The following is a 14,607-nucleotide window of genomic DNA, read 5'->3' on the forward strand; positions in this document are numbered from 1 at the left end:
TAATTTATGCAGCTCTAAATCATCCCACCAAAGTTTCGTTATTTCTAACCCCACTTTTAAATTCAAGTAATGAATCTCTTCAATTACCCAAAAGTGGTGTTGTTCAACAACAATCTAACTCAGTATTCTTTCTCAAGTAACACAAGGCAATTAGACACGATTAATCGAGGGCACATTCAATTAATCACCATACAAAATATAGTTGAACAACCATATAATAAACTTGGCTTGATTATAACAAAACTGAGTCAAAACTTCATCTAACAATTGGTTCCATCAACCCTAGATTAAATGTTTAGCTATTCATTGTAAAACAAGATAAAACTATAAAATCATTCATAATTCTCAAAATAACGATAACAAGAAGAAGAATAAAAAACTCTAATGGTGTCTTGATCTTCTCACAGTTTTTCTTGCCTCCAATTGAGTCTAAAAACAAGCTTTTTTTTTACTTGGGCGAGTTTGTTGAGTTTATATAGGGTTAGGATAAGTTTCTCATGCTTTACACTTTAGCCCTTAAACTTCTTGGCCTTCTCCAGATCGACCGTGGTCGCGGGACAACCACGGCACGACCGCGATCATTTTAAACCTTTCTATTTTTCGCCTTCTTTCACCGCGTTCCAGCGGCGGCCCTACCGCGGTCGCGGTGGACTGTTGCCCTATTTTTCTTCACCTTTTCTTGCTCGTTTTCATCCGGGCTCTTCTTGATTGGTCTTGTATCTACATATTTGACCCCAAATTAAAACACTTTATATCCTCCTCCTAACTCAGGAGTAGTTCGTGCAAAGCATAAAAACCTCAATTAGAGCAATTTGTTATCATTTAGCACTTAAAATATTAATAAAGTATGATTAACTTAGAGCATAAATAGCATCTACATCGTATAGTATAGGCTACTATCAATTGCACTGATTGTGTTTTTCAATGAGCACGTAACATTTGAACGGGTTAGATTAGGCATCGGTTTATCGGAGTTTGATCAGAGCACAATCGTAAGTTCATGTAATTAGGACAGATTTGGGATATGTATTTTGTCCAAATTTATCCATAAAAGACATGTCAAATATCAAAATACTGTTTTTGGGGGGCATGTTTAGATATATGTTCTGTTTGGATAGGCTTGTTTTATTAAGTGACTTATAAGTCCAAAGCAGGCTTTCGGCTTATTTTTGTCATTTTAGATTAAAACAAGTGTTTAAAGCACTTTTTAAAATTTATTCAAACATTACAAAATAACTTAAAAGTTATTTTGGCTTAAAAACACTTAAAATAAGTCAATCCAAACGGATTGTAATTGTATTAAAGGAATTTTTTTTTTACTAGTTTTGTACTTTTTTTTTGGTTATCAAGAAATTAAAAGAAAACGTATAAACGATTGCAAATTGTTGGAGTTGGAGTAATCAGATTCCTAGTTGTGATCCTATATGTTTTTGTATAGGGTGGAAGTCGGGGCTATTCGATTTTATTATACCACATCGGAAGGCCAGGACGCCAAGCTCGGGGTCGAAGCTCCTTTCCGATGTCGAGGTCGATATCATTTGTCGAGGAAGGCCTGCTTCGAGATGATACCGTTTTGATTCAATAACGGAAAGAGCGAGATACCCGCAACGGCCCGAGGATCACACCGTAGATTTCGGACTGGATTGGTCTTCGGTGGTTAGACAACTGTCAAATATGATTTCTTACTGTAATTAGAAGTTACTTTATTTAGGACTCCGTTATTATATAAAGAGGGATCCTATTCATTTGTAGACCATTGTTCACTGATAAGAAAATATACGTATATTATTCACTTGCTATTTTAGCTATAGTTCTTCAGAGTTGTTTTATCATTTATTCTCATAATTATACCTCGAGACCATCACATGTCGAGATCGAGACTTGGCCTACACACTGGTTTGATCTACTTTACTCTTTAATTTGTCTATTTAATCCTTTGTCTATCAATTGGCGTTGAATTAAATCATATATTATACTTAAAACCACAATACAAGTTTAATTATTACTCTAATTTTAGGGTAAACAGTTTATTAACACAGCTCAGTTTAATCCGTTTAAATTAAACTCAAATTATTTATTTAACAGCCCTAATCATATCTTTGAAGGGAATGGCCAGAGTGATGACCTTATTTATATTATAGTCTCTATTTAATTACTTGGAAAAAGAAGTCTAATGACGCCGATTTTGATGATTAGAAGCGTGCATGGGAGTTTTCGGGCTTGGTGCAGAGCCTTTGATATGTTATTGAGAATTGATCGATTAATTAATTAAAAGCGGAGATCCATTGTATCTGCCAACGTAAAGGTTGCCTTGAAAAAAAAGAAGATGATGATCTTATTAAGCCTTATAAGGATGATGCAAGTGGAGTAATTAAATCTCAAACTGATTATTTTAATAGTGTTGTTAGTTATGATTAAGAGAGATTATGACGCAGCTCTTCCTTTTATTCTTATGATGTCTTGTGCTTTGGTGTCCCCTATTATCTAATTTCAGTCAAGATTACACTTAATTAAACTATCACGCCAGTATCTCGCTTTTTGAACAACCTCAGGGCCTGAATCTCCTTCCACTTTCAGAAAATTAATAAAATAAAAGAAAAAGGATTTAATTTGTTAATCCAAAAATTATAATATCATCAGTACAATTTTATCGGTTATAGTAATAAGTTACTATTTTTAGAAAGAAAAAAACAGACAAATTATGAAAGAAAATGATCTTTCTGACGTTAAGTTGATAGTGCTAAGTCACATGTTACCCTATCAACTTTGCTAAAAAATATGTAGTGTATATTATTGTAAGTTAATTTAATCTAATAATGTAAAATATACATTGCAATGCAGTAACTATTGTTATTAAACTCAAATAAATATTTAGATGCGCCAGAATAACAAACAGTGATCCTTTTCCAACTCGACGCTAGCTAATATGCTATGTCGATCTATATTTAGTAGCAACCATTGCAATTTTATTTTCCCTTGCCGCTAATGATCAATCACTTTTAGGGTAGCCACTGCATAAGGTATTCCGTGTTTACACAAGGTTCGAAAAAAGGTCGCGCGCTAAGGGATATGATATAGACAGCTTACCCTAATATAAATATTAGTGGTTGCTTTCATAGTTCGAACCCATAACGTATAAGTAACACGAAGACAACTTTATTATTGCTACTAGACGTCTTTTTACGAGAACAATATTCTCTTGAATGCTAGATAGACGAGTATTAGCCATTATGAAATTATTCGCTTACTTAGGACAATTAACTCCAACCCTCCATCCCTTAAAAGAAAAAAGGAAAAAGATTGAAAGAAGAATTGTCGTTTAGTTAAATTAAGATAAGGAATAATTATGGTGGAATTGTTAAATTGAGTAGGAATAATAACACGAGTGGCAGGACCACTTGATTCTTCTGTCTTAAATTGAGTTTCTACAAACTTGATTAACTTTAGCAACCACCCACCAAGATAAGATGTATCCTTTAATTCACAAGGCTTACTTCATCAATATTCTATTATATTATAATATTATAATAGAATATGTTGACTGATAGGTATAGAACAGAACAGCCGTAGTAGTTTCCATTGAATTTTCCGATTACTCTTTTTGGCAAAGACAACAATAATATGTTGAGATAAACAGGCAAATTGGGTTTATATCAACTTCAGAGCACCACCAGCACACACACACACACACAAATCCCCCATTCCCTAGCGACGGATGAATCCATACACACTTTGAGAGAAAATATCAAGTCTTATTTGTAGCATGTTTTGCCTAACTTCTCCAAAGTTTTTTTTTTTCCTTCTAAATTTTAAGTTTGTATTTGGTCAAACTTTTAAAAAAAAAGTGTTTTCGAGGAGAAAGCAGGAAAATGTAGTTTTTTTCTATAAGCACTTTTAAGAAAAATACACTTAAAATACTTTCTTAAAGTTTGGCCAAATATTAATTACTGCTTAGATGTGCTTTTCAATTAATTAGTCAAACACGAGCTGAAAAATACTTTTGAAAAAAGTACTACTTTTCAAAATAAGCTTATTTTTTCCAACTTGGGCAAACAAGCTATTAGGTGAATTCAAGATTTAGTTTTCAATGGGCTCAACTTATAATGTTTTAGCATTCAATTTATTATATTTTTTGAAGTAATGGATTCATATTTTAATGCTTGTTGAAATTTTAGTAATTTTTTACTTATATATTTAAGTTGTATGCCCTTTCTTGGAGTTAGGGATAAGGTCTGCGTACACACTATCTTCTCAGACCCCATTGAGTTTACACTGAGTTTGTTGTTGTACTTACGTTTTATATCAAAAATATTGTGTCCAATTGAACCCGATGTTCAATTGCTACCTCCGGCTCGGTCTAGGCGTGCAGTACTCTAGTAGAAATCCCTAACTCCCCACTCCCAATTGTACCAAATATGTCTAAGTTAGCTTCCCCAATTCCCACCCAAAAGGTAATGGTTTGATATTATGTAAACTGCTATTCTAAAGTCTTAAAAGTCCATTGCTGCTTCTTCCAGCAAAAGTGTAAAATTTCAATGTTTTTCCTCTAATAAAGACTTTGGCGAAAAGGGAAAGGAAGACAGAAGAATATTAAATGTTTCAAAATGTTTACTTGTCTTAATAGGTTTTGGTAGTAGCCACGTCTGAACTTTTAAAGTCTTTAAAAATGTACACGAAATACAGTTCTAACTAGACTTACAAAAATATAATATTTTGTATTATATCAGTTTTAACTTGCACGACTCTTTCATAAGGTCCCACTTTGCTCCCTTAGAAAATTAAATTCAAAGTTACTTCATTTTTGCACATGAAGTTTTTACACAAATTGTCGTTCAACACATGCGGCGGCCGGCTGCAGTGGTTGAGCGTCAACCGGACATCATGCCCAGGTCATTGTGAACTTCTAAAAACTGACCATCCAGCCAAACGAGGTTTTCGCTAGTTATCCCTTTTTGTTTGTGAAAATAGTACGGACTAATCGGTTTTCGTACTGGCAATTAAAAAATAGCCAATATTTGCAAAGAAAAATATCCACTATTTTGCTACAACACGGAAAGTTTCAGCATAATATACTGGAGAATGGTGCACATGTGTATGAACTTCCAGCATATTATGCTGGAACTCGAACACACGGAAAGTTCCAGCATAATATATTAGAGATTGGAGCACTTGTGTGTGAATTTCCAGCATATTATGATGGACTCAGTATATTATACTGGAGCTCCAGAATATTATGCTGGAAGTCCAGTATATTATACTGGAACTCTAGTATATTATGTTGGAAGTTCAGTATATTATGCTGGAATATTTTCCGGATTGAACAGTGTTTTCTTCAGATTTATCTTTACATGAAAAATGATTAAATTTCGTTTATTTTTGAAACTGTGGCTATTTTTCGATTACCACTTGTAAATCTGGCTATTTTTGAATTTCATCACTTTTTAAACCGTGATCTAAAGATCCTTTGAAAGCAAACTAAAACCTTATGAGAAAATATTAGACTACGGTCTAAAATTTTGTAATTATTGTAAATGTTAGACCACAACCAAATATTTTGTAAGCAAACTAAAAATGAAATGAATAAGCATTAGACGGAAGTATAATTTTTCAAGGGTTATATTTGCATATCTTTTAAAATAGGTACAGATCAAGATAGTAGCCTAAAAAGGGAACATTTGCGTAAACCATACCGCAGTTTCCGCTCTTATTTGCAGGAACAAGCTCAGATTGTGGCCCAATTCCAATATTGAATGTGGGTCTAAATAGCTGGGAGTCTAAGTTCATGAACTCAGTTTGGGTCGTTTTTACCAGCCCAACTAATTGGATTTTATAGGTCAATTTGAGTAAAAATGGCGTGGGATAGCCACTATTTAAGGTGGTATTTATTTTTTATCCAGCATTTTAATGTTGAGCAAAATAAGCACGTGATTTTTGCCCTATGAGAGAATTTATCCCAAAAAATCCAAAATAAAATAATTTTCCTTTGTGTGCAATTTTAGAATTTTTATGGCATTTTTGATAATTATTTGTATTTCTGTCTGTGCGTGTTTATTGGTTAAATTAATAAAAAATTACAAAAATATGTCGCATTTGCATTTAGTATTTATTTAATCATAAAAATCATGTACGTTGCATTTTTAGCATTTAACGTCTAAATTGTGTGATTTTTATAGTTAATTGCTATTTAAATGTGCGATAATTGTTATTTGGACAGATTTTTGAAGTTATAACAGATTTTGAATCAGGGCAGTAACAGTAGTTTTAGGGGTAATACAGGAATTAACCAATTGAAGATTATTTAATTATGGTGGGGGACAAGACGTAATGATAAAAGCAAAAAGGAAAAGGTGGATAATGATGTCTTCTTTTCAAAAAGAGGGAACAAGGGGACCCACTTTGACTACTTTTCAAAAAGAGGGAATCTGCTGTTGCTGTGGTATTATTGCTGATGACTCCTACTTCTTTTCTTTTTGTACTGCCATTTCCAGGTACACATTTGTACACTCTCGGCTTGAAGCGAAATGAAATATTAATCAGGCTTCGTTCCTGTTGAATCCCTCCTGTTTAGATTTGTGTTTGAATATAGTTTTCCTTTCTTGGTATAAAAATGTAGTCGATTTATTAATGAGTAATGGGGTTGCATATGTATAATTTCTTAATCTAATAATGTTAGTTTAAATTAATCAAATACTAGTTAATTTGTTTTGATATTATGATGTGTCAAACTCATGTTCTAGTATTATTGAATAATAGAATATAGAATGAAAGCAGTTTTTTTTTCTTTTCTTTGTACAAACTCGATCGCAATTTTCCATTCGCACTAGCCGTAAACTAATAACTAATAAGTTATGTTTTTCAGCATGTAATTAATTGAGAAATTTTCTTTTATTTTTAGAGACAAACTTAATAGAAGAAATGTAGTCACTGTAGGTTTATCCTTAAAAATAAAAATGAGACGAGCCTCGCCAAATAAATCACACATCGCTGGGCCCTCAATAAATACATAACCATTGACTAGACTTTGGATTTGGCCGTTTAATGAACCTTCACGGCCTCTTCCTAAAATAACAATACGTTAGTCTCTTTAGGACGCGCCTTGATAAATCTTACCTTCTTAAACTCCGGTGCACATTTATGTGACCCAAATCCAAATCTCAACGGAGTCGAAATGTGTTTCTAATCACGGGTACATTGATTGTGACGTGGTTCGAGATGTGTGTCCATGACGTTGCAAATTCCTTTTAAAAATAAGAATGAGATGAGCCTCGCCGAATAAAAATACAAAATTGCGGGGCCCTCAGTAAATATTTACTTTAAAATTGCTTAGACTTCGGGATGGACCGTTTAGCAATATTCCACGGCCCTACCCAAAGTAAATGATACGCTAGTCGCTTTAGGCGCGCCTTTAATAATTTAATTTTCTTAAACGCGGGTGCACATTTATGTGACCCAAATCCAAATCTCAACAGAGTTGAAATATGCCAACAACCACGGGTGCATTGATGTGACGTGGTTCGAGATGTGTTTCCATGATGTTGCAATTCTTGATACAAATAACAGTAAATGATAAAAGCATTTAAAAGATAAAATTTGCACATAGGTTCATATTTGTATAAAATCAGATAATCAAGCCGAATATAACAGTTGAGCGACCGTGCTAGAACCACGGAACTCGGGAATGCCGAACACCTTCTCCCGGGTTAACAATATTCCTTATCCGGATTTCTGGTGCGCAGACTGTAGTATGGAGTCATTCTTTTCCTCGATTCGGGATTAAACTGGTGACTTGGGACACTCTAAAATCTCCCAAGTGACGACTCTGAAATAAATAAACAAATCCTGTTTCGATTGTCCTTTAATTGGAAAAGACTCCCTCCGCGCCTTGTGGGCGCGGGTAAAAAGGAGGTGTGACAGCTCTTGTGACTCTGCTGGGGAACATTAACCCAGAACCACTGGTTTAGGGTTAGAAATTCGAGCTTAGATAAATTGTTATATTTGGCTTTATCTGATTTTTACATGTTTGAGCCTAATATGCTAAATGCTGCTTTTACCGTTTTGATATTATTTGACTGTATATATAAATTGTGCCGAACCCTTCTCTCTTCACCTCCGGGGATGTGCTTACTGGTTGAGACTCCCTATTTTGTTAGTGTCATACCCTGAAATAAAAAGAGGCTCGGACAAGTTACGAAGCCGGATGGCCTTTTGGTTCCCGGTAAGTTTCCCCCTCCTCGACTTGAGTTGTCCGCTCGGGTACACAGTCTAGAACACCGACTAAGATTTTGAACATAGAATAATATGACTTCATGCCGGATCCCTAGCAGGAACGATTATTTGCATCATGTTGCATTTGGCTTAGGGGACTCAACACAGGGGTTGGGTCCGTCTAGGACTAGCAACCTGAAATGAAAGAAACCATCTTGATGCATCTTATGTGCTACATGTTGCATTCCTTCAAGGGTAAAAGGGTCATTTGGCGGACCAATGATAATTGAGAGTGAATAAAAAGGAAAAAAGAAAAAGAGAGGGTGAAGTGCGAAGATAAAGCAAATAGGGCCCGGTTATGTTTTGTTATATTTTTATTTAAAAAAAATGAATTCAAAAAAAATTCTTTGCACTTTTTATCATTTTTGAAAAATCAAAAATAAAAAATAAAAAGATATGTTTTCTCTGAATTAGTTATTTTTTATTCTCACCCGTATCCATTCTGCCCGAACTACGCGGGTTTGATTCTCACCGGATGTGAGATACGTAGGCAACCCTCATCGTGTCCAACCCCACCTTTTGCTAAATAGCCAAAAACAAATAAATAAATAAAAAACATGTCAAAATTTTGATTATGTCATGAATCATTCGGGTGATGCTGTTTTGTCAAAAATAGCCGAATGTTCCCGAAAGAGACGCCGGAGGGCTGACTTTGCATAAACAGCCACTTTTCGGGTCATGTTTAAGATTTGGTCTAGTGGACCCCCACAGCCTTAAAAATCTTCGTCCCCGAGGCGTTGAAAGGCCGTGTTTGCAATGTTGAGTTTTCTATTTTTTAAAAAAAATGATAAAAAGAGTCATAAATAAGTCGGGTGATGCTGTTTTTGTCAAAAATAGCCGAATGTTCCCGAAAGGGACGCCGGAAGGCTGACTTTGTATAAACAGCCACCTTGGGTCATTGTTTAGGGATTTTGGTCTAGTTGACCCACACAGCCTTAAAAACCTTCGTCCCCGAGGCGCTGAAGGGCCGTGTTTGCAACACCATATTTTCATTGTAATTTGAAAAAAAAAAGTCAGCGGTCAGGTGAACACCGTCTGGATTTTTTGTCAAAAATAAGCCAAGCTAGCTTCGGCCGCATCTTAAACTGTTCTTCCCGAAATAACCTTAGAGTATCTCTCAGTTGTCGAAAGGCTATTTTTGTAAAAGAACGGACAAGTTTGTAAAGTGTCATAAAATAATCATCCCCGGCCTCAAAATTCATGTGGAATTTGGAAGGGGCCACGTTTGCAAAAATAACCGTTTGGTTGCCTTTGTCAAACGGGGAAAGAAACTAACCGTTTGTAAATCTTTTGATTAGAATATGTGGGTTGTTTGATTTTCGAGTTTGTAGGCCATCTTCAAACCTTTGAAACCCAATTTGTTTTAATATGAAAATTGAAAAAATGTTGATTATTGTTTATCTTTTATTGGTCCGAACTACGCAAGGTCTGATTCATGCGGGGTCATGATACGTAGGCAATTTCCATAAGATTCGACCACCACTGAATGAAAAAAAAAGAGAAAGAAAAATAAAGGAAAGCGCGAGTGCATCGCATCTCTGATAGAACGGTTTAACTGCTTAGGTGCATTCCATCTCTGATATATGATTATCTGTCAAATGCCCTAACACTAACGTAATGACTTCCCTTTGCTGTGTTCATATATAGAAAAGTGGTTGGTTGTGGTAACTCCTCCCTGCAAAGCAAATGACACAGAACCTCAGAACAGAGTGGGTCGGTACCAATGACCGACACTAATTGGTCGAACAGAATAACGGGTTGGTAGAAGAAGTGAAGATGCTGAGGCAGCATGTGGCAGATATGTATCAGGCATGGATAACGGGGAAAACACCGCCCCCTCCACCGCCAAGCCTCTTGAACTCTGTCATTACCCAAGCACCCAACACCATAACGGAAGATCCCCCATACTCTCCATCCTAACCCACTTATGGCAGCTTTCCCAGCTACCCGAGTAGCTCTATCACTCCTCAATGCTTCTCCGCTCCCCAACACCACTTCTCTCCCCGTGACCTTAAAAGCCATACTTCACTTTCCAGGTACCCGGCTCCACGAAATGCCTACCCACCCACACAAGCCTACCAAAAGCCATCTGGATCAGGTTTCCGGCCTTGTCAACATGCAAGAATAAAGAGGTTGCTGAAACGAGGAAAGGCTCTCACCCCTATCGGAGCATCTTATGCCAGTCTGTTTGAAAGGTTGAGGCATGCTGGCTTGATTGAGCCACTCCCCGCATATACTCCAAATCCACGTGCAAGGAACTTTGATCCGGCAGCACGATGCGCATACCACTCCAATGTCAGAGGACATAGCATTGAAGACTGTCATTCCTTGAAAAAGGAAATAGAAAGGATGATTCAGGGAGGGGCAATTGTGATCAATGACAGTGACATGGAGCACACGAACTCGCTGACCAAGGTTGATGATGTTAAAGCTGGTAATAGTTTTGGCAGTATCGACGCAAAGCTCAGTGGCTAAGATGCCAGGTTTGATAATTGGGAGGATGCTTCGTTCCTTGATTATCAAAAGAGAAGTTTTTGATGGCTTATTTTGTTGTCATTTCTGTTGACCGGATTATTCTTAGGGTTGTGTCAAGCCTTCTTATCTTTCCATTCGTCATAACGGTCTGTTTAAGTTTTGTCCAGTTTGTTTTAGGATTTTATTCTGGTTTGTTTTGTTTGTCTTGTTATTCAAACCATTTCACCGGTAATCTAATGCAAAATCCGGTCTTTTATTATTTCCAGTTTTCTTTTGTTTAGTCCTTTTATCATTTTTATTCAACGCCTATACTAGTGACATGACATGCACACACAGTTTGGGCCTAATCTTAAAAGTTAATCATAAAACCCTGGGAAGGTGATCAAAGCATTTAAAGGAAATAAGAATGGTTTGAGATTATTTGGAGCCCGAGTCATGTGGAACTGGGGCAACTAAAACATAAAGAAAACCGTTAAATGCAAGGTTTGCCAAATTGACATGAGGGTCGTTCATGATAATGCGAGTGAGAGTGTTGTCCAACGGTGCTTTAGAGATTATTTGGAACCCAAGTCATGTGGAACTGGGGCAAGTAAAACATAAAGAAAACCGTTAAATGCAAGGTTTGCCAAATTGACATGAGGGTCGTTTATGATAATGCGAGTGAGAGTGTTGTCCAACGGTGCTTTAGAGATGACAAATGAAAAAGCAAATGTTGGTTATAATTGTCAAGTCCAGCACCATCAGAAGAGGCTACAAATCTTTGTTTAAATTGTGTTGTTTGCACTTGGCATGTTTGAAGACTGGAATGACGAAGGCATTTTGTTCTGCTACCTAAACACTTAATCCTTCGTTACCCCTTTTGAGCCTTGTTTACTTTTCTTTCAGACCCCTCGTTCGGAATCATTACAACGACTAGAAAACGCAAGCATGGCAGGTAAACAAAAGAAAAAAAAAGAAAAAAAAAACAAAACGATAAAAGAGAAAAGAAAAAAAAAAGAAAAGAAAAGGAAAATGATAACAAAAAAAAAGTCAGAAGAAAACAGAGGAATTGGGAACTACGTTCGACCTGATTCCTCAAAGAGGATACGTAGGCGCCTCACGGCTCGGTCATGGTGTAATAAAAATTGAAAAAAAAATAAGTAAATAATCCCCAAGCAAGAAACTGGGGCAAGGGTTGCGCTTGTTGTAAACAAATATGGTTCCGAAGGTTGTAATTTTGAACCCCAAACTGATTTGTTTTTTGAGCCTTTAATACCCTTTCTTTCTAATCTATCCAAAAACCCACATTACGGTCCAAAGAAAGACCTTCTGATCAGTCTTCGAAAGATGCCAAGTTAGACAAATGAGAGTCTTACCGATGAACATAACACGCTGATCCACAGCAGAAAGGACTCTATTCCCCAGCAGAGAGAGTCATATCGGCAACACTCCAAATCCCCAGCTGGAAAGTGATACAAATGAGAGAGTCTTATTGGTAAAAATCTTCACGGACACCATAAGGCGATGAAAGCTGAGAGAAAAACCAAAATGAGAGAGGCTTAATAGTGAAAACCCTTCGGGCACTACAAGTCGAATAAGATTGAGAATCAGATGGGGAATTGCCAATTGAAGGTCTTGAAAGACAATTGACGGCGGATGATAGGCCACATGTGCATGTCATGACCATTAGAGTCGGTATCTGCGTTTGATAGGCTTTTATTTATAGTTTCTTTTGTTAAAGAGTCGTCTTTTTCCTTTGTCTTTTATTCGGTTCCCCTTTTGTTTATCTTTCTCCTTTCATAGAAAAATTCCCCAGTAGAGTCCGTTTGGTCAGAACCAGCGGGAAATGACTTCAAAATACGCCATCAGCTTTCCAATTATGCAAGATCGGATCCGATTAGAACATCCAAATGGTCTAAGTCAGTAAGGAACAAGCGCGAGGTCAGTGTCAAAAGATATCCCCAGCAAAAGGAAATTGACCAAAGGATTGACGAGTGTCAAGAGGGATATCCTTGCCAAAATCAAAGGTTATAAACCTCAAGGCCAAGGCTTGTGGACAAATCAAGGAGAGCAATGGGTATGATTTGGGAAATTTATACGAGACTAAAAGGTCGGGAAAATGACAGTTTCCGAACTATGCCACAAAAGAAGAGGGATATCCCCAGCAGAAAGGGATCATTCCCAGCAAATAATATCATCCCCAACAAGTTGTGGAACGCAGAACAAGGAAGGAGAAAGGGAAAACCATCCCAGTAGGAGTATCACAACCAACCATCGCGTTTTAAACTAACAAATTTTGTTTGATTTGAAACAGGTAAAGGAAATGGCATTGATAACGAAAATGCATGCCACAAGAAAGATCATCAAACTGGGGCAGAAAATTTTCCTTCCATTTAGAAAATTTTCTGGAAGTCAGGTACTCATTCGGGGAAGAATAAAGATAACACCAGTCTCAAGGGAAGTGGTCTTTGAACCAGTGTTGCCCCCAACATAATAAGTTTCAATGGAGGAAGTTGTTCCCCAGCGGACAGAAAAAGCAGAAGGCCAGTATCATTCCCAACAGCCTTCAGAAGACTAAGGCACTAGTTTTGAAGGAATCAAAATCCCCCAGTAGTGTTATCCTCGACAGCGTTATCCCCAGCTGATAACATTTTTTCCCCCAACCGGTAAGTAAATAATTCCCCAACAGTGTTATCCCCCACATTTTCGAGGAGTCCAACACAAGTTTGGTGAAAATCGGTATCCTCAGTGGTTCCTTTCGGGGGAAAGCAAAACGAGTCTTAAGGGAGGTAGTCTTCGAAGGAAGAAGCTAAAAAAAGAAAAAAAAGGGGGGAAGTAGTTTTGCAGAGGAATGAAACATCCTACTTAAAAGGAAGTAGTTTTGGAAGGAGTAAGATAACATATTTACTCAGCAGAGTTATCCTCAGCAGTGTTATCCCCAGCAGGGTTACTCAGCGGTTCGCAGTGTTATCCCCAGCGGATCATCGAGATGTAGAAGCATCCTCGACAGAGTTTCGACCAAGTTTCAAGAGGGTCGGACAACCCAGAGTGGGTAAGGAAGAAAAGGAAAATTCATCCCCAGCAAAATAATCCCCAGCAAGTTTTGAGGTAAAACATTTTCAAGTTTTGAGGATATGTCGGGTTCATCCGCCCTCGAATAGGATATGTCGGGTTCATCCGCCCTCGAATAGGATATGAACCCCCTCGAATAGGATATGTCGGGTTCATCCGCCCTCGAATAGGATATGTCGGGTTCATCCGCCCTCGAATAGGATATGTCGGGTTCATCCGCCCTCGAATAGGATATGTCGGGTTCATCCGCCCTCGAATAGGATATGTCGGGTTCATCCGCCCTCGAATAGGATATGTCGGGTTCATCCGCCCTCGAATAGGATATGTCGGGTTCATCCGCCCTCGAATAGGATATGTCGGGTTCATCCGCCCTCGAATAGGATATGTCGGGTTCATCCGCCCTCGAATAGGATATGTCGGGTTCATCCGCCCTCGAATAGGATATGTCGGGTTCATCCGCCCTCGAATAGGATATGTCGGGTTCATCCGCCCTCGAATAGGATATGTCGGGTTCATCCGCCCTCGAATAGGATATGTCGGGTTCATCCGCCCTCGAATAGGATATGTCGGGTTCATCCGCCCTCGAATAGGATATGTCGGGTTCATCCGCCCTCGAATAGGATATGTCGGGTTCATCCGCCCTCGAATAGGATATGTCGGGTTCATCCGCCCTCGAATAGGATATGCCGGGTTCATCCGCCCTCGAATAGGATATGTCGGGTTCATCCGCCCTCGAATAGGATATGCCGGGTTCATCCGCCCTCGACTAGGATATGCCGGGTTCATCCGCCCTCGAATAGGATATGCCGGGTTCAT

This window comes from Nicotiana sylvestris, chromosome 3 (genome assembly GCF_000393655.2).
Source record: "Nicotiana sylvestris chromosome 3, ASM39365v2, whole genome shotgun sequence".
Lineage (NCBI taxonomy): Eukaryota > Viridiplantae > Streptophyta > Magnoliopsida > Solanales > Solanaceae > Nicotiana > Nicotiana sylvestris.